Source organism: Pituophis catenifer, unplaced genomic scaffold, assembly GCF_029215685.1.
Source record: "Pituophis catenifer annectens isolate HBS135680 unplaced genomic scaffold, rPitCat1.0.hap2 SCAF_2, whole genome shotgun sequence".
Classification (NCBI taxonomy): Eukaryota; Metazoa; Chordata; class Lepidosauria; order Squamata; family Colubridae; genus Pituophis; species Pituophis catenifer.
In genome coordinates, this window is record NW_027256882.1 from 268,625,251 (window position 1) to 268,648,863 (window position 23,613).

Genomic DNA, 23,613 nt, shown 5'->3' on the forward strand with positions numbered 1-23,613 from the left:
GTACAAGCCATAGTGACACATGCACATCATGACATATTGTGCAAAAGATTCATATGAAATAATTTGCATGCTGACATTGTGACACACGTCTCCCAAATATTTCAAAGTTTAACAGAGTGAAGACAGAGGTTCTAAGTCTCTGGTTTTATTTGAACAGCAGTGACAATTGCTGCTATGCAGTCTAACTAGATCTGCTAGCTTTAACCTTTTGATTGATGCCTGGCTTTTCTAGTTTAATATGCCTCTGAAATGAAATCAGAAAGTCAGAACTGAGCAAGCTTCTTGAATGAGAAGCAAAATGTCTTCGGGGATGGGGGGGAGGAGTCCATTTGTCTTTTGAAAAAGCACCTTTGGGACAATCACCATCTGGATGACTGAGAATCTCCATAGACACTCTGAAATAAAAGTTATGACTTTGAGTTTTCCCAGTGGGGATTCTTGAATAAACACTCGAAATCAAAATGTTTCTTGATTCCTGAAGTTAAAAGCTTCAAATCATGTGTTTGGATGAATTAGTATAAAATGCCTCCCTACCTCTCCCATGTAACTTCCTTATTAGAAATGTTGAGCTCCTATCTTATGTGATGAATTCTTACAGATTTCACGTGATCTGTATGTATATAAAGGACATCTCAGTTGGTCAAGAGTTATCATAACGGCATGTATGTATACATGGTTGTTTTTTTAATTCGGGGCCTGGGTTCATAGAACTCACTGATCTAGATCATGAATGATTTAACAGTACTTTTGCAGAACATGCTAAGCAAAGTTAGCTTTATGAGCCACTGTGGCGCAGTGGTTAGAGTGCAGTACTGCAGGCTACTTCTGCTGACTGCCTGCAATTTGGCAGTTTGGATTTCATCAGGCTCAAGGTTGGCTCAGCCTTCCATGGAATGGAATAGAATAGAATAGAATAGAATAGAATAGAATAGAATAGAATAGAATAGAATAGAATAGAATAGAATAGAATTATTGGCCAAATGTGATTGGACACACAAGGAATTTGTCTTGGTGCATATGCTCTCGGTATACATAAAAGAAAAGATACGTTCATCAAGAATCATAAGGTACAACACTTAATGATAGTCACAGGGTACAAATAAGCAATCAGGAAACAATATCAATATAAATGGTAAGGATACAAGCAACAAAGTTGCAGTCCTTCCGAGGTCAGTAAAATGAGGACCCAGATTGTTGGGGACAATATGCTGACTCTGTAAAACCACTTAGAAAGGGCTATAAAGCGCTATGAAGTGGTATATAAGTCTAAATGCTATTGCTATTTAACCCTGGATCTCTTTTGATCAGTTAATTTGGTTAGTTTATTATTCAGTGTACTGTGCAAACATAGAAAATGAGTTAATTCCATAATTAAGTGTATTGTGCCAACCTTGCCTGACATAGCACCAGCGAAACACATGTCATTCATTCCCTGCTTCAAACATAATTCATATTAAATATGTTGACATCTGCTGGCCAGGGGCTGCACTTAATATGGTGATGCGTGGCAGGGACAAGAGTCACCGGAAAATGGTGGAGCTTTTCTGAAATATGGACAGGATGGGATAAAATGTTTTGTATTTCTCCCTTTTATTTTGGGAGGTATTGGTGTGGCTTTTATTTTTTTCCTTTAATCAATGTCAAGCCTGTTTTAGGACTTGTAATACAGCTTCCATATGTTTCCCACATCCAACTTAGCAGAGGGAAAAGGTGTCACCAATTTTCAGCATTGGCAACAGAACAGGCACTGGGAGCAATGCCATTCCTAAATGAAATTCTCACAAGGAAAAAATGCCTACTAATTCAGTTGCTCCAGTTGAGTTTCCTGCACATGGCTTGCCCGTGCAAATGAATAAACCTCTTACATATTTAAGTGTAGAGCTCTGCATTTTCCAGTGTATCAGTGTCTGGAGAAGTCCTGTCATTGACTGTGAATGAGAACAGTATTTGGACAGGAGCTGCTATCAACACATCAGAATTCCCACATGCAAGGCTGTAATTAATTAAATGAACCAGGAATTAAAAATAATCATCCAGAGAGTAACACTTTCCCAAGGTCCAGATTCATTTAAAACAGAACAATAACAGAATATTTCACATTCTCTATTCTGGTCCCAAACACTGTGTTGTATTCAGTATTTATTTTAAAGAATTTATACCTATCCAACACATTATAATTTAAAGTCCTAAATCTTTGTTAAGCTAAAAGACACCCGCCTGAATTCCTATGTCAAAGATATTCTGCAGGCTTCTGAGATCTGGAAGACATCTTCCACAGCATGTAAATCAAGGAGATGATAGTTAGTGTTCCAGACTTTTAAAGCCTCTTTGGTGATACATTTAATCCATTCATTTTCCCTGCTTCTGTCTATCCCTACATAATATCAGTTAATTGTTTCATCTATCTAATGTACAAGTGTTTGATGAAATTTAATTAGCTGGTGTTTATACAGCATGCCTGTGACCTTTGTCAGTATGAAAATATATTACTCGCTCTGTTAAAACAAGTATGGCAAACCCTGAACCCAAAGAAACCAGAATATAAAGCAGGCCTCTTTTACTTAAACAGTGTCAGCATAATTCTCATAGTTGCGGAAATCAAAGGCAAATGCCTGTAGACTTTAGTCCTGCACCAACAGAACTGAAAATAAAGATAACTTCATTCAGTGCATAAGGCTTATCCCATCTTGCTTCTGAATGCAAAGCTCCCTGCTTAGCCATAGCTTGAGAGGATGGGGATAAATCTGCTACCAAGGCTCGTAGAAGAAGTAGATTGTCTAGTCTCTGTCAGTTGTGTTTCAAACCCAGGCATGGGATGGAAATAACATTTGTCACTTGAATGAAGACTTTCATTGGAGCTTGGATGAGGAGAGTCCACCCATGTTCACTGCATCTGGTGTTTTTGGAAGTGTTTGTCAAACATGATGGTTTTCTACACCATGGGTCCCCAACTTCCAGGCCACAGACTAATACTGATTGAGTGACGCTTCAACGGAGCATGCATACTCAGTCCCTCATATCCAAAAGGTTGGGGACCGCTCTTCTACACCACTTGAAAGGATTAGGGGTACCATTCTTTGGTGGTTTGCTCCTATCTGAGAGAACTGCTCCAGTTCGTATTAACAGAAGAGAAAGAGAAAAGCCCAGGCCTACTTTTTAATGTGGGCCTAGTCTCTTCCCACATATTACTTAGTGCCTCTGTGAAATTGCTGTGAGAGAACACCCATCAATTTGGAGATATCATCAGAATAATTGGGACACTGAATTATGCATAATCATCCCAGGTTCAGCTGGGGATACAGTGGAAGTCTTGAATTTGCCTGGAGGCCGTCTGAATGGGGAAGAACAAGCTCTGATTAAATCAGCAAAGTGGAGTTGCTGGATATCAGTAAACACCTCATATAAACACAAATAAATGTCAGTCACTGGAGTCCTGTACCTCAGAAAGAGCTGATTTATGAATTTGGGTCTCAGATCTTCCTACAAGCATGGCTTCCTACAAGCATGACCTGGACTGGAAGGTCTTAGTAGCAATGATTGATTGATTGATTATCTGCTATCAAGTTCTGCAGGATGATTTGTGCCCACATTGAGCCTTTGTGTCTTGGTAACGTGCACCTATACCCCTGTAACTGAATCTATTCATTGTGCTGTTCATCTTTTTCTCTTTCCTTCCATGGTAACAAAAGATGGTGCTCTTATCACCCCACAATTTGATAACTTCATTGTACACTAAATGGGGCTGTCTTTGAATACAATATTGAGCTATGACTGGTACAGATTGTGTCCGCCAGACTTCAAGCAAGAAAAAAAAAACTACTGGGCACAATGCAAAGTGCTAGCTATTACTCTAAAACATGGCAGCACCGGGCTAGGGACCACCTGATCCAATCTGAGTTTGCCCAGAAGATAGGCTTAAGCTCTTTTGGAGAGTATGGTGCATTTTATTGTTATATATTAAAGTGGTTGGCATGCCTCCTTTACGTTGTTTTTGGTATTGTGTTCCAGCCAGAACCTTTTCTATGGTAGCATTATTACATACATACATACATACATACATACATACATACATACATACATACATACCAGTGGTGGGTTAGGGTTAGGGTTAGGGTCAAATTTTTTTACTACCGGTCCTGTGGGTATGGCTTGGTGGGCGTGGCTTGGCAGGCTTGGCATGGGAAGGATACTGTAAAATCTCCATTCCCACCCCACACCAGGGGAAGGATACTGTAAAATCTCCATTCCCACCCCATTCCAGAGGAAGGATACTGTAAAATCTCCATTCCCTCCCCAATCCAGGGGAAGGTTACTGCAAAATCCCCATTTCCTCCCGATCAGCTGGGACTCGGGAGGCAAAGAATAGATGGGGGCGGGGCCAGTCAGAATCTTTACTACCAGTTCTCCGAACTACTCAAAATTTCCGCTATCAGTTCTCCAGAAGTGGTCAGAACCTGCTGAAACCCCCCTCTGATAAATACATACATACATACATACATAATTTAAAAAAAACAGCAGTTTATCTGTGTACAACTAATTGAGGGTTTCACCCCAAAAAAACCCTTTTATCACATTCAACACAGGTAATACACAGGACTTGGAGATGAAAGAAAAGTTTCAGGGTGGAGATGCAGTATCTGCTTGTTAGATTACTTTCACCTATGACAGGTAGATATTGTTGTTATAAGGGAAAAATTGAAAGACAAAATAATCTTGAAAACCAAACTAATTTTAACATCAAACAATCTCCTCCTTCAGTTATGCTAGCCAAGAAATAGAAAATGGAGTTTTTCTGCTAGCGCAATTTCATTATAGGAGATCTGCTAAAACCTTGCTACCAGATGGAAAATTCACAGATGGCGTAGGTCAAACAATGAAATTATGTATGAGATCTTAGTACTGTGAAGATACCAAAATCTGTACAAGTAAGTTGCATTTTAGCATTTGCTTTAACTGGGCAGCACTATTCTGTCTTTTTTTAAACCTTTTTTTTTTTTACAAAATCTGTAAAAAGAAATTAAAATGCCAAGCCTATTTACAAGGTGGCACTTATTTTATGACAATGTCAAGGTGGATGAAGGCGCACATTTCTTGGCAGAAGCAACTCTCTCCTTGTTTCTTCTTCAGCTTTTTCTCAAATGTCCATAAGATCTGCATCTTTGTGTGTTCATGTGGACATATGTGATAAATTTTTACACATTAACATTTTACTATCTTCTAAATGCCATAAGATAATGCAACCTATCTATCTCTTTGTCTCCACATTGCTACTGATGTTTCTATTGGACTTTACTTTCTTCTGAAGCAAACAGAGTAGAGACAGAAGTCTCAAAATCATTCCCACCAATCTTTATGGCAGAATTCTTTTATGGTTTTGACGAAGAATGAAATATTTCATCCAAACGTATTCTAAACCATTTCCTTCAAGTGTGCAACGTTATATTAAACTACTGCAATGCTCTCTACTTGGGGCTGCCCTTGAAGACCACTCGGAGGCTTCAGCTGGTACAGAATGCGGCTGCGTGGGTTGTGATGGGAGGGTCCCGATACTCCCACGTTACTCCTCTCCTGCGTGATTTGCATTGGTTGCCGGTTGCCCTCTGGGTGAGATTCAAGGTGCTGGTGATGACCTATAAAGCCCTTCATGGCTTAGGCCCAGGATATCTGTTGGACCATCTGCAACCAGCAACAGCTCCCCATCGCCTGGTGCATTCCCACAGGGAGGGCCTACTCAGGGTGCCATCAGCTAGACAATGTCGGCTGGTGACCCCAAGAAGTAGAGCTTTCTCTGTGGGTGCTCCCACCCTTTGGAATCAACTCCCTCTGGGGCTCCGGTTGGCCCCTGAACTTCGCACCTTCTGCCGTGAATTAAAAACATGGCTGTTCAAATTGCCCAGCCTGGACTGATGGGGTTTGGATTATTTTAATGTGTTTAATATGTGTTTGATATGTATTTTAACATGTTTTATTTGGTTTGATTTTAATTGTTGTGAGCCGCCCTGAGTCCTATGGAGATAGGGTGGCATATAAATCAAATCAAATTAATTAATTAATTAATTAATTAATTAATTAATTAATTAAACCTAGACTGGTATACATGCCAGGAGGAGGAAAAGGAGGAGGAGACTATTTCCAGCTACTTTTCTTCCGAGTACACAATAGAATCTAAGGTACACTGGAAGCCGCTATTCATTCTTAGCATATTTCCAATGCGTACATCTGACAGATATAATTCAGATACTTGGAACATGGGTGTATAGCTCAAACTGTATATTTCTGGATCTTAGAATAGGAAACCCCTTTGATAAGGAATGGGGACATCATGGAAAAGAAAGGATTTCTTCTTTTCAGACTGGCCTTATCATAAAGAAAAAAATTCAATACATTTCTAGCATTCCTCTGCCTTGACAACCACTTCACAATTGTGAGGCATGCTGCACCATTTGGAGCCAAATTGCTATACTCTTGCCAAAGAAAAGGTTGTTTGCTGTTGATTTATGCATGTCTAATGTTCCCCACAGTATTTTGACATTTGGAACTGGCTTGCTGAAGAATAAACCGTCAGCATTTAAATTGAAATCATTTTATTTACTGTAGTTAATGTCATTTCCTCTCCCTCCATCTGAGCTAGGATGACATCATCTTTGGAGTGCCAGCTACTGGAATCAGAGGTTGGCATTTTCAAAGGTGTAGGCTGGGAAGCAATTCTGCATGCAGAACACCACTTACGTTGCTATTTCTAGACGCTCTTCAGATAGCAGCTGTTAAAAAAAACATAAAATCCATCCTGAAGGGTGTGGGTGAAAAGAGTAATCACCTTGCAGCTCAATCAGAAGTTTGCACTGGAATTAGGTGTCACTTCTGAGATTTGTTCAACATTCAGCGGCTCTGTGCTTCAGTGGACTTTATAACCCAGTCTGGCCATCTATTTTATATAGGCATAGGATGATAGTTACGATCATGAAGAGATTGTGTGAAGGCCCTTATTGCCTGGTTATGATAACTTTTATGAATTGTAATGTTTTTTCTCAGCTGCTATACGTACAGCATTTAATTTTTAGTACTGTGATATAATTTATTTTTTAAGTGATTTTATGATTCAAATTCAATAAATGAATAAATAGATAAATAGATAGATAGATAGATAGATAGATAGATAGATAGATAGATAGATAGATAGATAGATAAATGTAAAGGTTAAAGGCAAATATCTGTAGCTCGGATGTAGGATGAAGGTAAAGGTTCATTCTCCAAGCTTGTGAGTTAGTTTCCGAACGTTTCATTACCAGGCTGGGTAACATCTTCAACAGAGTTTAGTTTACTCTAAACTTTAAACTACATTCCTATGTAACCTATGTAAAATGTAACCTAACCTAATAACAAAACATTCGGAAACCAACTCACAAGCTTGGAGAATGAACCTCTACCTTAATCCTATGTCTGAGCTACAGATATTTGCCACTACTGCAGATAGATAGATAGATAGATAGATAGATAGATAGATAGATAGATAGATAGATAGATAGATAAGACATTTACCTGCGACAAATAAAGGAATGAACTCAATTGGATCTCACTGTCTCATCTCTTGTCAGGCTCGAAGACCCAAGAATGATACACCGAATAACTTATGAGCAGTTCTTTATTGCTATTTGCCTACGGACAGAATCTTGCCGGACTAAAGCAGCTATCTGCAGAACAATTAGATATATTCTGTGAACCACTGGTTGGGTGGTCTGCCTTCATCCTCTTCTGGCCTACAAAAGTTTCTAAGGTGCACTGTCTCTTTGCTCTCCAAGACTCCTGCAGATTGCATTCCACTTCATCTCTGGGCTTGGGTTTGACAGACAATTACGTAAATAAATATAATTCTAAGGTGTCTACAACCAGTGGTTTCAGGACCTGGTTGATGGCTAACGTACTTAATCATATATACACCTTTTCACTGACCTCTGATCTTGGCCCAAGCCAAGCTGAATAGCTATTAGAGAAAGCAGCTGAAAAACCATCAGCATATCCTGAAGTAAGTAAAAGGATATGTGTTTCCACCTAAAATTCCTTCCCCACAGAGAATGAAAAGGAAGATAATGTCTGAATTAGCCACAAGCAACTGGCATTTGGTGATATTGGCCAGATTATGAAGAGATGGATTAAATTTAACAGATTCAGAGGGTCATGATCATGAATAATTTATCTGGTATCTAGGCAGATCAATTTTAGAGTATTCAAGTTAATCCCAAATGCAACAATATTCTACAGGTGCACATATTACATATCCTTGGAACAATAATCTAAATAAACGTATTTTTCCCCTAATGAACACTTATATTATTTCACTCAACAGTGGATCTTTTCCAGAGATACCGGAATGGTATAGGAATTTTTTAATCTACATTAATGATAAACCGCCTAACCTGAAAAATATAATCTACAATCATTTGCTTACCTACATTTCTTGCCTAAGACGTAAAATTCATGGCTCAGTAATACAATTAATTTCCTCATTAACTCTCCTAGATGTGTTTTCGGACGAATGTGTCATTTTCACATACGGAAATAAACAAGTTAATTATACAGTCAGGAATGCCAGTTACAAATCATGGCTGGGCATGCTATTTCATGCTAATAAGCCATTGGAATGGGGAATTTGTTCAAAATTTACACCCGAATGATGTACAACTTTGTGCACCTTACAGAAGGAGCCTATAGCAATTTAGGAAAGCAGAACAAAAGAAATTAAGACTTAGCTGAGAATGCTGGGATAGAAATATAAAACATTCAAAATCTGTTGCCTTTCCTATATTTTGGAAATACGTGTTTCTGAGAACAAGCCCAGAGTCCTTTTTTCCCCTGACAAGATGATCCTCAATAGTGCTATTTATTTTTAACACAGTTAAAAATATGGCTGTATTTACAGCCTTCTGGTGTTGAGGATGTTAATTCTTCCCATAAAAATGAGTGAATCAGAACTTCAAAAGAAACAGCACCACCTATTGGTCAAAGTCAGCTATGAGTTCCCTATAGGGCCTAGAGAAGTTTATAAATGAAGCAAATCATCTGGAAATCCTTAAAAGATATTCCTCATGTTTACTTGTGCTCAGCGAAGACAGTTTTTAGAAAAGGATACACCCCTAATGGAAACTCTCAGCTAGCATAGTGAGAAGTCACCAGTTGATCTCTCAAAATCTTTGGAGTGAAACTGAGATACTACCGGGGAGGTCTTCAACAGTGGGAAGAGCTTATAGACAGAATGCTGAGGGAAAGCACAGTCACCATTTAGCTTTACAAATAGGTATCCAAATCAAGATCAGATATTTACCTTTCCAAAAATGAGGAGAAATGTTTAAATATATTAAACTATGCACTTTGGGAGGTAGGGGAGTTTTGCAGTAATGTCTGATAACTGATTAAACCACTTCTACCTACATACACATACCGGTACTACAGAATTTTGTAGTACAATCTGTATGTAAAGTACAATCTGTAGAAGCTGTTATTAGTCTTGAAATGTTTGGATTCAAGAGCCTTTTCTTCCATCGTTCTGTTTTGAATCATACATATTCTACTTGAGGGTTTTGATTATGTTTAGAACCAAGTATAGACCTATGATTGAATGATGTCTATGGAGTTTTTCAATCATCTAGGTCAGTGGTCACCAACCAGTGGTCTGTGGACCACTGGTGGTCCGTGAGAAAATTTTGGTGGTCCACAGAGAAATCATTGCATTTCTCTCAAGGAGCCCAGCCAAGGTTTCCTGCACCACTCGCGCTTCAGCGCTTTGACTCCCAGAGACAGGATGGGGTCCTTCAGGCAGATAGCTTGACCACCTGTTAGCAGAGAGAAGCAGCCGGAGTCAACCCTGGCTTTGCTGTCCATTGCAGATGCTAGATCGGCCCCCTGCAAACTCTCGTCTCTCAAGGAGCACTTGCTGAAGCAGCACTGGAAACTTTGGCTGGGCTCCTCGAGAGACGAAAGTTTGCAGGGGCCAATCTAGCATCTGCAATGGACAGCAAAGCCAGGGTTGACTCCGGCTGCTTCTCTCTGCTGTAGTGCTTCCTGGACACGGTTTACCGCTCAGAGCCCCAAGCACTCCAAGCCCCAAATACCCCCTCATCGGTTTACCTTAAATTTGTATCTATTGTGTGCTCGTGTATTGTTGTGGTTGTGTCTTGGTCAGCTGGAGGGAGCACTGATGTATTCTCTTTTCTCTGTGTTTCAAGGTTGGCAAAAATCATGGTGAAAATTTGACGCAGAGAGCACATGCATGCAGTTTAGTGCAGCTTTTACCTTCTTTTATTTCCCTACTCTCTCTTTTTGCCTCATGATACAGATAGTTCTATGCTCAATATGTTGCTATCATTTAGTCATCACCAGCTAAACATATTTGTGCTGATGCCAACCTGCAATTACTGCAGGTTCGAATCTTGCCAGGCTCAAGGTTGACTCAGCCTTCCATCCTTTCTAAGGTAGGTAAATTGAAGACCCAGTTGTGGGGGCAATAAGCTGACTTTGTATAAATATACAAAAGGATGAAGGCTATTGCTTAGCACATTGTAAGCCGCCCTGAGTCTCCGGAGAAGGGTGGCATATAAATCAAATTAAAAAAAAAAAAACCTGCTTGCCTGACATGAGCAGAATACTCCAAAAATCTCTCATCTAGTTTCATGAAAGTGTTAATTCTCTTACGATGAAAGTGTCTGTTTTTCTACCTTTGCTTTAAAGTTTCTTCAGCATTTATCTAGGTGGCCTTTTAAAGCTTCATTTCTATTGTTACAAGGTGCCAAAGTGTACTGGTGTTTTTTGTTTTGTTTCTTATCAGTTATACAGCTCTCTACAACCTTCCTGGCTGCCCAGATCTGGGAAAGCTTCACCAGAAAAATTCTCCTCTAGTGGAAGCATGGGAAGCCAAGGAGGCTGCAACTTGCCAGGGATCATACAAAGAAATCTCCCACACAAACACACACCTGAGTTATTTTGCAGCAAAGCTAACTTCAAGGACCCTGCACCATATCCACAAGATTTTAATCATAATCATCCATAGCAATTTAATCAATCTTCTTTCTCAAAAATGAAAGCAATTTCTTTCCCATCTAATTGATTAAAAAAAGGGTCCAAAACTGTTCAGCACAGCATTATTCTTCATTATGCATGGCCTGGTCTGACCAATTCTGCAGCCTGCTGATTCAAGTCAGGTACTTTTCCCGAGTCCACTAATTGTGATTAAGTGACATAGTCTGCCAATCCAGCAGGGGAAGAATCAGTCATTTCTAGTGGTCTGAGATCAAGTAGACCAAAATAGCAGGGGCTGAGGAGGAATGGCCAGGGAAAGTTACTGTTACTTCACCTTCTGCTGCCTAAAGGGTACACCTAGGCCTGTATGAGCTGATTGCCCTTGTTGTCATGGTCTTTGAGTGGAATAATTATCCCGTCTACATTGCATCTGCTTTTGAAGGTATGGGTTCCAGCTTGTTGAATCCTTTCTCCAGAATGACCTATCCCAAGTTGTCATTCCAGGAGCTGTAAGCAAAAGAAAACTTCATTCTCTTGTACATGCCATAACCATCCAGATAATTATCCAGATATTTTGTATCATAGAAGTGAGTATTCAGCGTGAGATGTACTTCAAAGGGTTGGGAATGGCAAGGATGGCAAAGAGGATGCCACACAAACTTTTATAAAGGTTCTTCAAAGATTCTTTCATTTAGTTCTTTCATTTAATGTTTTCAGTCAAGTTCTTAATTGAGAGTTCTGACTCTGTAGCTAATGCAAGGCAGAGAACTGGAGCCAAGAGCTGCTCTGTAATAAACAGACCAGGCATGATGCTCTGAGTAATAAGGCACTTTTGCCAATGTGCTGTTTTCTTTTCTCTGTCATACAGATACATGCGCAGGCTAGCTAAGGCCAGGGTCGATCCATCTTTCAGGCTACTCTGCTGAAGTTTGACCACCCATAAATCTGGATTTCTGTAAGACTCCATTTTTGTACAACAGTGAATAAGATCGGAAATTAAGTATCCAAACCAATGCAACGTCAAGAGGTTATGACACAGCAATTAATCTGATTTGTATACAGCATTATCAGAGAAACCGAGTAAAAGCAACTAGTGTAGGACAAAAGAATTTCACCCTTCTAAAACAGAGGCAGGCAATCTTTTTGTCTTTGAACATTGACACAAACCTAGGAATGATGCATTGACTTTCTTTCTTTCTTTCTTTCTTTCTTTCTTTCTTTCTTTCTTTCTTTCTTTCTTTCTTTCTTTCTTTCTTTCTCTTTCCTTCCTTCCTTCCTTCCTTCCATCCATCCATCCATCTCTATCTCTATCTCCCTACCTACCTATCTCTCTAAATCCCTCTCTGTCTGTCTGTCTGTCTATCTGTCTCTGTCTGTCTGTCTGTCTGACTGTCTGTCTGTCTGTTTGTCTATCTATCTATCTATCTATCTATCTATCTATCTATCTATCTATCTATCATTTATTGGCTGCCCATCTTACCTCAGGGTGCCTCTGGGCAGCTTACAATATTAAAAAATAAAATTATATGAATAGAATGGTACAAAATATAAAATACAAAATATGATAGAAAAGATGGAATGGAAGGAATAGGATAAGTGGGAGGTGGGGAGATTGGATCTGGTATTAATCTATAAGCCACCCCCAACATGAAGCCCCTCCTTTGGAGCCCCAATCTAACTGGCAGAGCCAGCTCATTAGGCTCTTACGGAAGATCAGGAGGGTTGGAGCAGACCTCACTTTGGGGGCAAGAAGTTCCAGATGGCAGGCACAACAACAGAGAAGGCCTTTATGCTGGATCCCACCAGCCAGAATTCCCTGGCTGATGGGGCCAATAGAATGTCACCTCTGCTGGCACAGGTGGGGCCAATCCCAATCTATCAAATTGGTAGAATCCTCACCTCTTTGGAGAGCTTGAGGTCCTCCTGCTCTCCTTATCTTATGCCTAAATCTTATTTTGGTTCATTCTTAAAGAAATGAAAATACAGGCAGCACTTACTAGCAAATATGGGTGGCATGATAACTGAGGAAACCCTAAGGCCATTGAAATAAAGTTGTGGAGATAGATTGCCTTTCTCTTTTGGAAAAGAAGTCTTCTTCTCCTGAGAAACAGAGCATTAGCTACTGTAATGCAAACTCAGGTTCCTTCACATCCATCATGTTCTAAAGTAGCTTAGGATGCAAATATAATATATTAACAAAGTAATAAATGGAGATAAAGAATAAAAAAGTATTCTTGCACAAAAACATGCAACAAAGTAGTGTTTTTCAACCTCAGCAATTTGAAGATGTGTGAACGTCACCTCTCAGAATTCCCAAAGTTGGCTGAGGAATTCCATGAACTGAAGTCCACAGATCTTCAAGATGTTCAGGTTGAAAACTTGACTGTAAAAAATATGATTTCTGTAATAGAGTTGTTGAAGTCTCGAATGCCCTACCTGATTCAGTTGTCTCAGCTACAAATTTTCACAGTTTCAGTCACAAATTGACTTCCATGGACCTTACTTCATACTTAAGTGGTCAGTAGAGGGGGCGTGGATAAGTGCACTAACGTGTCTATCGTCCCTGACATTATATTTTTATTCTCTTATTCTTGTTTTTGTTTGACAAATTCCAATAAATCAAATAAATATAAATAAAATCACTGCAACAAAGATTCCAAAAGTTGATCTGAATCCTTGAAAATAAAGATGTCTGAGCAAGATGACACCAAGGTAAGGTCAGGAGAACATCTTTGCCGATGTATTCTACCACCATAGTTAAGTTACTATGGAAATGACCTTGTTTCCAAACACAGCAATTTGCCTGATGGGGGCTGCTATAAAAGGAACCCCTGAAGAAAATATCACATTCTAGATTAGATGTGATCATTTTGTCTTGGTTTGGCACTGCTTGCTCTTTAAGCAATTGAAGGATCACAGGTAAAATCACAAGGAGAGGTGGCCACATTTCTTGGCCACTTTTTACATTTCTTGTGATTGTTTTACAGAGGAAATAGGAACACAGATGGCTTCTACTTTCATCTGTCAGTATCAAATCTTCAAAATAGACACATATTATGTGTCTAAAAATCAGAGGCAAAATAATTTTGGTCATAGAGTTACCAAGAGTGTCATAATCCCACAGTTGGTATTTGACCTAGCTCTCCAAGTACATTAGGGTGAAGTAGGTCACCAACACTGGCAACATATAAATAGGAAGCTTTTCACAGTAGCAAATTTTCTGTTTACTATTACCTGCCTACTACACTGCACAGCTTTTTCTTAGCTCAATTTTTGAGTAATAATATCATTTTTTGCAGAGGAAACCTGCCCCTGTGATCTGGAAGATCCTGAAACTCTAGCCCAGGAGTTTCAAACTCAAGGCCCACAGGCCGAATCCGGCCCACAGGGTGCTTAAATCAGGCCCATGAGGCTGCACTGGAAACAGTGAAGGACCAGCCCGTGGGCCCTCTGCCAGCGAAAACAGAGCTTGGGAGGGCCGCACACATTTTCACTGGCAGAGGGTTGCATGAGGCCGTCGCAGCCTCCCAAGCTGGGTTTTCACTGGCAGAGCACTTGGGCCACCACAGGTGCCCCTGACACGAGTGACATTGAGCTGGCTACACCCACCCTGGCCATGCCCACCCAGCTCCTAAGGTCAAACACAATCCTGATGCGGCCCTCAATGAAACCCCTGCTCTAGCCCATAGATTTCTTAGATGAACTTTCTATAGCACCTAGTGCCCTATCTTTATAACTCCACTAACTAATATTAGTCTCACTAGTTCTGAGATGGCTTCATTAGCTTCTTAGTATTGGACAACACCCTTAAGAGCTTTCAAAGTGGTGTAAAATTTATTTCAGCTGCCATCGCCTTAGACAGGAAGGTACTCTTTTAACTTTTAGGATTCCACTAATATACAATTATTTTTGATGCATTGTATATTATGTATTAGTTTTTTATTATATTTCATCATTTATGTTATATTTCATATATCAAGATTTATATACATATACACATTACAGACTTGCTTAGAAGCAAGGTATTTTGGTTTTTTATTTACAAACTAGTAGACCTGCTAATTAGTTTTAATATTTATATTTCTTAGTATTTTGTTATTTGCATTTATAGTCCTGCAGTGATTTATTCCATTTATTTGTATTAACTTTAAAAATGCTGAATGATTTTTAATTTAAAAGCCTCTTACAATTACTACAAAAAAAAACAAAACTGGACAGTGAATGTAATAAAGTAGAAAAATAAACAAATAGATAAACAAACAGACAACCCATCCAATTTTAATAGCTTCGGGTTGATTTCAGTGTTGGGAATTATAAATATGAAAATGATGGCACTTGTCTCCAAAATTTTTTCCACTTTCATGTCTCCAATTTTCTCACAACTAGGAATTTGCCCAGCTCAAGATGTTGGTATCAGATGTTTGCTTATGTGCTGTCTACATCTCTTTTAGAGAAAGTTATGTGATCAGTAAATCTAGTAAGAAATTCACAGAACAGAATCAATGTACTACCAATCAACCATATTGGTGTGGTTGTAATTTTAATGTAATATTAATTTTGAAATACTGCCAAACCCTTTTCCAGGAAGTGTTAGAGATTTTTCACATCTGTTTCCTAGGTGGGCATTTAATTTAGATGGAAGTTCAGGAAAAATGATGAATGTATTATGATACAGGAAGGATGTGGGAATGCTTTTATAAAACTGTGAGTGATGTGGGAGGACGGAAACGTTCTCAGTTTCTCGTTATACTAAATAAAGTTCCAATAAAACAACTATCAAGTCACATCTGCATCAATTTAATTAATCTGAGAAACTGACTGATGCATTATACTTATTATGGCTGATGATCTTTTATTTGGATTGTTTTTAAAGGAGGATGTGTGTATTAATGTTATAAGTAGCTACTGTATGTAGCAGATAGTGGTCCATCCCCCATAACTGAATGTTAAGGTGAAAGAATGAGAATGGGCCCCTTCTTTCATGCCACATTCTTGGAAAGACTTAGAAGCATCTGCCAGTTCTCTGTCAATGCTAATTTGAGGCATTCTCAGAATAATTCAGGAAGGGTGGCTTTTTTTAATACTGACAGATGTAGAAACCTAGTAACAATTAACTGGATTATTAAAAAATAAGCTTCAGTCAACAAGAAGATCATGAAGAATTCTCTACATAAGAAGCTGTCAAAAAACCCAGCATTTTTCATTGTGATAAGAATAATGTTGCATCTAACTTTCATCAGTCTTGAAATGACATTTCACAATGTAAAACAATGTCAACAAAGCTGCTTTGGCATTTCAAAAAAATTATGCATTACCAAGACAACATATCATAGGTAGATGGATCAGAGTATCTTAGATTTGCATGTTCTTCCTAAGTATATTCAGAGCCATTTCTAGATTTATCTTTCTTTTTTTAATCCACATACTTTAGGCATATTTTGTATGCGTTTTGGTGCATTAAAAAATGTGTATCACAAAATACAGAGAAATTTTTAAAAATTGAAGGGTATCTGTACTCTGTATTCTGATTTGTGTATGGTGCAAATCAAGTGGAAACTAATCAAGGAGAGAAGCAACTTAGAACCAAGCAGAAATTTCCTGACAGTTAGAACAATTATTCAGTGGAACAACTTGCCTGCAGAAGTTGGGATTGCTCCAACACTGGAAACTTTTAAGAAGATGTTGGATAACCATTTGTCTGAAATGGTGTAGGGTTTCCTGCCTGGGCAAGGGGTTGGACTAGAAGACCTCCAAGGTCCCTTCCAACTCTGTTATTCTATTCTATTCTGTTCTGTTCTGTTCTGTTCTGTTCTGTTCTGTTCATATGTGTATAAAAACTAAATAAAATCCCACTATATTCTACTCAGGGACGTGATGGCTCAGTGGCTAAGACGCTGAGCTTGTCAATCGAAAGGTCAGCAGTTCAGTGGTTCGAATCCCTAGTGCCATGTAACAGGGTGAGCTCCGTTAATTGTCCCAGCTTCTGCTAACCTAGCAGTTCAAAAGCATGTAAAAAATGCAAGTAGAAAAATAGGGATCACCTTTGGTGGGAAGATAACAGCGTTCTGTGTGCCTTTGGCATTTAGTCATGCCGGCCACATGACCACAGAGACGCCTTTGGACAGCACTGCCTCTTCGGCTTTGAAACAGAGATGAGCACCACTCCCTAGAGTCAGGAATGACTAGCACATAAGTGTGAGGGGAACCTTTACCTTTATATTCTACTCTCCAATATGAAGGTTTGACACCACAGTTGGAAGATACATGGCCTGACAAGAAGTCTGTATTCTATTCTCCCCTCTTTTAGCTAATTAAATCAAAATATCCTGTCAGCAGAGTTGTAAAACTGATTATTTAAACAGTTTTATGGGAAATGCAGACTGTATTCTTTCTCATTGTCATTTAGGAATTATAGACACTTTATATTTACAGGTGTTTATAAAGCTTCTGCCTGAGTCTTTTTTATAAAGATGAAAGGCTGTAAACTGATAGAGGCTACCATCTAACTTAATTTTTTATAAGGTCACTGAAAGCATAATGCTTAGGCTTATTTGCTGCCTCTGTAATGTCCTGCATAAAATGAATTTATGTCAAGGTGACTTTGCTACATTAGAGTTGGATGGTTAATAAATTTAAATAAATAAATATCGGGCATTGTGCAATGTGTCTTAGTTCTAGTTTCCTCCTCTTTTTTTCAATAATTGTAAAAACTGCTGTTTAAACATTTGAAAAGTTGTTAGGAGATAATATAGATTTATTTTTACATCTGTTAAAAATTCAGAGAGCAAAAAGGGGTCAAAAGCTATGCTAATTCTCATTTAATCCTTTGATATTATGCAGTGTTCTTTCCCTCTTGAGCAAAGCACTTCCAGTTTTTCTTTTCTTTGTCGTAAAATAGAAATGTTGGAGAGAATATATCATCTGAGAGTAGAAACCAGATCAGTGACATTGCCTCAGAATACTTTATTATTTTAAAAAAAGAAAAAGAAAAATTTCCAGGATCATGGAAATAAATATTAAAATTATTTATGCTTCATTTAAGTATGCCTTTCAAAATTTTTGGAAATAGAATTTGCAATCATTTAACTTCTCAACAATACCAGTTTCTATGGAGTTAAAAAAATAAATTTGCATAATCTCCTGAGACTTTGATTATTCATTCCACCCCATGCCTAAGTGTTTTATATCTAAAAAGATTATTCAAAGTAGTATCCAAATGAAAATATGTTACAAAGAATCCATCCTTGTAATAGTCGGAAAACATGATTGTAAACTATTTTTCTTGGGTTTTTTTATGAGAATTGCTTGGTGGAACTCAGAAGTAATTAAATTTGACAGGTGTTGAGGAGTACTGGCTGGTGCATGGAAATTCAAATTCACACTGACCCTATTTTCCGGCATATAAGACAACTTTTTAACACATGAAAATCTTCTCAAAAGTCGGGGGTCGTCTTATACGCCGGGTATCATTCTCCTGTAACCAGGCAGACCAGCCCGAAAGGCTCTGACAAGCCTTAAATATCTCTGGCGATCCAAGCTCTGACGATCTGCTAATCAGGCAACTCAGCTGGGATCGCCAGAGCCATGGAGAAGAAAAAAAGTTTTCCCCCTCCAGCTTGCTTACCTTAGCTGCTAGTCGCAATGCTTGCCTTGCTTTGCTTGCCTGAATCCATTCCATCAGCAAGCAACTTGATTGCAGGCAGGGAGTTTTGGACTTCAACTCTCAGAATTCCTCACCAGCAAAACAAAGCTGGCTGAGGAATTCTGGGAGTTGAAGTCTACAAGTCTTAAAGTTGCCAAGGTTGGAGACCCCTGTTCCATTGGGTAAGTTTTTTTCCCCTTTGGGATCTTTAAAAAAAATAGTTAATTGTGGGGTTTTTTTAGTTGTTCTTTTTTAGACCTAGCCATTTAAAGTTTAGGAAGTTTTAAATTTAGCTTTCATATAAAAATAAAAATAAAATAAAATAAAATAAAATAAAATAATATTTGTGCAGCTTTCTGAGATTTAGTGTGTTTCTGTAGTGTTTCACTCTAACTACACAAACACACAAAATCTCACAAAGCTGTATGTGGCATTTTGTGTGTGTAAAGTGTGAAAGTTGGGGTTTTGGGCTTTTTGTGGCTGTGTGAGGTTCCTGCTTGTTGCAGGGGCCATTTTGGGTCTAGCACAGCTGCGTTTACATTGTGGGTGAGTCAGTTGTGTTGTGTTGTGTTGTGTGTGTGTAAAGTGTGAAAGTTGGTTTTTTTGGGGCTTTTTGTGGCTGTGTGAGGTTCCTGCTTGTTGCAGGGGCCATTTTGGGTCTAGCACAGCTGCTTTTACATTGTGGGTGAGCCAGTTGATGTTTTTTAATTTTTATTTGGTGTGCGTTGGAAGAGGGGTAGTTTTATATGGCGAGTATAGCCCAAACCCTATATTTTAACAGGAAAAGTCGGGGGTCGTCTTATATGCCCAGTCGTCTTATACGCCGGAAAATATGGTAATGATTTTTGCTAACTCTTTTCCTCATAAGTTCATAAGAGCACTAAGTATTCAGTGCATAATGGGGTCATCTGTAGCACTCTAGAAAATATTAAAATCCTGCATATATGATGCAAGCAAAACTTTGTGCCAAGGAAACTGAATCCTATTATCTATACATGTCTGAATGTATGTGTTCAAATAGATATATCTATATCAACTATAATGTTTAGTTTTCTCTGATTTGCTTTCGTTTTGCTACTTATGGGGGAAAGAAAAAAAATAGATTTCTGAATCTAATTCCATGGTCCTGTTGGCTTCTAAAGTTTTAGGAGATAATGTTCATGGTTTTTCAAACATATTACACCTAAAAAGACCAGAAACTTGTGAGGGTTCATTTCCAGAATTGAAAGCTGAAGTTCTGTTTTACTAGATGTACAATTCTGCACTTCTCTTTCATGGACTGGTGCCCCAAATTATACTCCGGTGATAAGTTTAGCATCTTCTGTAACACTTATCCTAAATACCATGACTTGGAGAATCTTCTCAACTTTGTTCTGTTCATTATTTGCTTCCGGCAGTACACAAGACAGTAGACAATATCTTGGAACTGCCAGAACATGGATTCCTAGCATGATAGAAAGCAAAACAGCTGTATTGCTATTGTACTTGTTCTTAAACAAATATTTGGGTGTTGGTGTATGTTTGTTGCTCTACTCTCTATTAGATCATTGGCAAACTTAGCTATGCCTAAATATGCTGCCTGAGGAGAACATATTTATGCTGCCTAAATATGCTGCCTGAGGGGAAAAATAATTTTGATGTTTCTGATCTCCAGGTTATTACTGGTTACATGATTTCAAACCTCATGCTTTATAAAATTTGGCCCACTAAATGTGTGCACATGGCCCACCATTATCAATTGTAGGCAGAGTACATCGTCCCCAGGGTAGAGCCTTTTTCTTTGTTTAAGATTGAGAAAAATGGGAGATTTCACAATATATTTGAATGTTCTTCTGGAATGAAAGATCTTATGCAATATTCAGTTTCTGAAGACGCTGAAGATTATTTGAAACTTGGAGAATGGATGGATGGTATTCAAGGCAAAGAACATATTCTAAGTCGTTACAATTGAATAGGTCAAATCCAATAATTTTTCTACATGATGCATTCTTCCTCACAGCCATGGTAAAATACAATTCACTTATTTGTGACAGATGTGAGAGCTATCTGGCAGTGATACCTCTCACCCCATTGCTGGAGTAGTTTTGGTTAGTTTTTGACCCATTAAAAAAGTATAACGACACAAATATTTGCTGTCCTAACCACTTAGCCCTATTCTGCCTTAGTGATGAGATCACAGACAAAGAAAGTGCTTTCTTACATCTATTAATGTGGAAAGTAAAGGAAAGCAGTTGATGAATACCCCTGCCTTCATTTCTCCTCATACTCAGCATTACCAGCCAGCAAGAAAACATCCACCAATCATTCACCTTAATGTAGGATGGGAATGGGCTTTGAGATAAGGAGAAAGTGAGTTCTAACAGATGGGTAGAGAGGCAAATTTAGTAATCTGTCAAATATTATTTGATTTAAATGAGTACATTCAAAAGATTATAACCTGATAGTTGCAATACTTACTACCTAGTATAGTAAAAAAAAAAAAAAAAGGGGTAAAGGTTACCCTGTCAGTTGTGTCCAACTCTAGAGCATGGTGCTCAGAATGCTATTACTTTCCCACCAAAATGGTACCTATTAATCTACTTGCATTTGCATGCTTTCGAACTGCTAGGGGACAAGAGTTGGGGCAAGTAACAGGAGCTCAACCCATTGCACCGAGCTCGAGTCTCGAACTTGCGCTGTTAGCTCTCTATCTGACAAGCTCAGGATCTTTAACTGCTGAGCCATTATGCCCCACTAAATGTGTTTAAAACTGAGAGGTCTTTGGTGTTCTCTGAGCTTGCAGACTTTCATTACTTAAACTAGGTAACTTCATCAGTGCTAGTAAGGAATGCAGTTTGCTGTCAATTTAAAACTGGTAGACAGATAAGAAGGGATTGCAAAGTAAAGAAGAAAGAAGCTTTTCCATTGCACTGAGAAAATTTTGGGACAGTTGCATTCCCATTCTCATGCTATCACTCCCTAACCTTGGTATCCTATGGCAAAATAGTCTGATAGGTGGGAAAAGGGAGCAGAGAGGAAGGAAGCCTAGACTTTTTCCATCAAATCTTGCATCCCACAAGATCTCCTAGAAGCTTCAAGAACAGAACTAATGAAATTATATGCAGAATATGCTTGCTATCAGATAAACACAGATATAGACCATGAGTGTTTATAAAAATTGGTAGGTCACCTCAACTATAAATGCTAGTGTATATAATAAATGTTTTTGCTTAAATAAAAAAAATAGAATTCATGATGTGCATTTGCTAAAAACACTAATTTATATTCTCTGGATTATTCATGGATGCTTGTGTAATAAGAGCTACTAAACACCACTGGGCATAAAACAATTAGTTTCAGTAGACTTTGATTTCTGGTGATTTTTATGAACAATTTTTTTGACAATAGTTCAGAAATGATTTGCCAGAATAAGTAGTCCTTTGAATGTGGCATCTTCATCCCATGGTTAGTGAGACAGGTGGATAACCCAAAAAATCATTTGGGGGAAAGATATACACTTCTTTGGGTTCTTCAGTAGGATGTAAACATAATAAATAAATCAGGATTTGTTCTGTCAAGTATAATTAGGAGTGTCATCCATGTAAAGAAATCAGGTCAATTAATGAAACAATTTTGTAGTAATTAATTGATTAGTGCCTGAAACAACATATATTCTCATTTAACTAAATATTTGTTTGAAGAAAAAAAATCTGTTGAAGGTGACATATTGGAAGAAGCATTTCTTCTTGTGTGAGTGAAGAATTTATTCTGATTCCAAATGACATTTAAATCTGTCCTTACCATCTGGAGTTCTAAAAAAAAAATGTAGGATTTCCCCCCCCCAAAAAAAAATCTCAGTAAATCGTTATGTATATGGGAGCATATATGTGTTCTTTTCCTATTATAAATATTTTAATTAGTTACTGTAACTGTTAATTATTTAGATTGTAGGCTGAAACCATCTTTTCTGGAATCAAAAATATAAATGTATCAATACATCTTGGAATATGTTTGCAGTTGTATTAAAGACTGAAAAAAATCATATTTGTAAGAGATTAACTGTTAATTGTAAACATGACTGTATGTCTTAAAGCAGGAGTTATAGATGGGTTTGGGAATTGACATAATATGACTTCATAATTGACATAACATGACTTCATAATTCTGACTTCACCAAAAGAAGAATCTATGGATGTGAACAGTGCATCAGAATTACAAATTACAAGAAAAGTTGATCTGGAAGGAATAAATGGAAAACTGCATAGACCAAGAGTATTTGCCAGATAGACATTAAAATGAATAAATGTGCAGTGTTCTGAAATGACATTAATGCCAATAGATCATAAATATTAATGTCATCAAAACCAACAACCAGGTGTAGAGAGTTAATGAAAACCAGATCATTCCTTTAAAATGTCATTAAGGATCCTTGCTATTTTCTGATTTGATGGTTGGATCTAGTATATCATTGATGAAACATTGTTCTTGATTCAGCAAAGAAACAATCAGTCTAATGGAGGGGGGAACTTTCAATAAAATTCTGGATGAGTGCTGAGAAGGAACAAACAAGAGGAGGACAGACACCTCCCTTCAACCATCTGAATGAAAGTGGGATTATTTGGAAGGTTTTATTTTTACTTTTTCCACTTTCCAAGGTCTGAGTTGTCGTTAATCTTTAATAGCTCATACAGTCCATCAAGCTTATGTCCACATGACTTTACAACAAAAGTATTTGAATGACAACTGCCTCCTTGATAAAGCATCAAAATGTGAATGTCCTACTATGAAATTATGTGTTTTCAGGAAGGAATCCAGGGCTCTCTCAACATAGGACTTCCAGTGGCACTTTATAATAATACAACTCCTCTCCTCTTCTTTATACTTGCGAGGTATATTGAGAGGGAGGATATTTCAACTTTCTCAAAGAGAGCTTTGGTGTCCATTTTCCTGAAGCACTGGTCAATCTCTTCACAACATTGGTC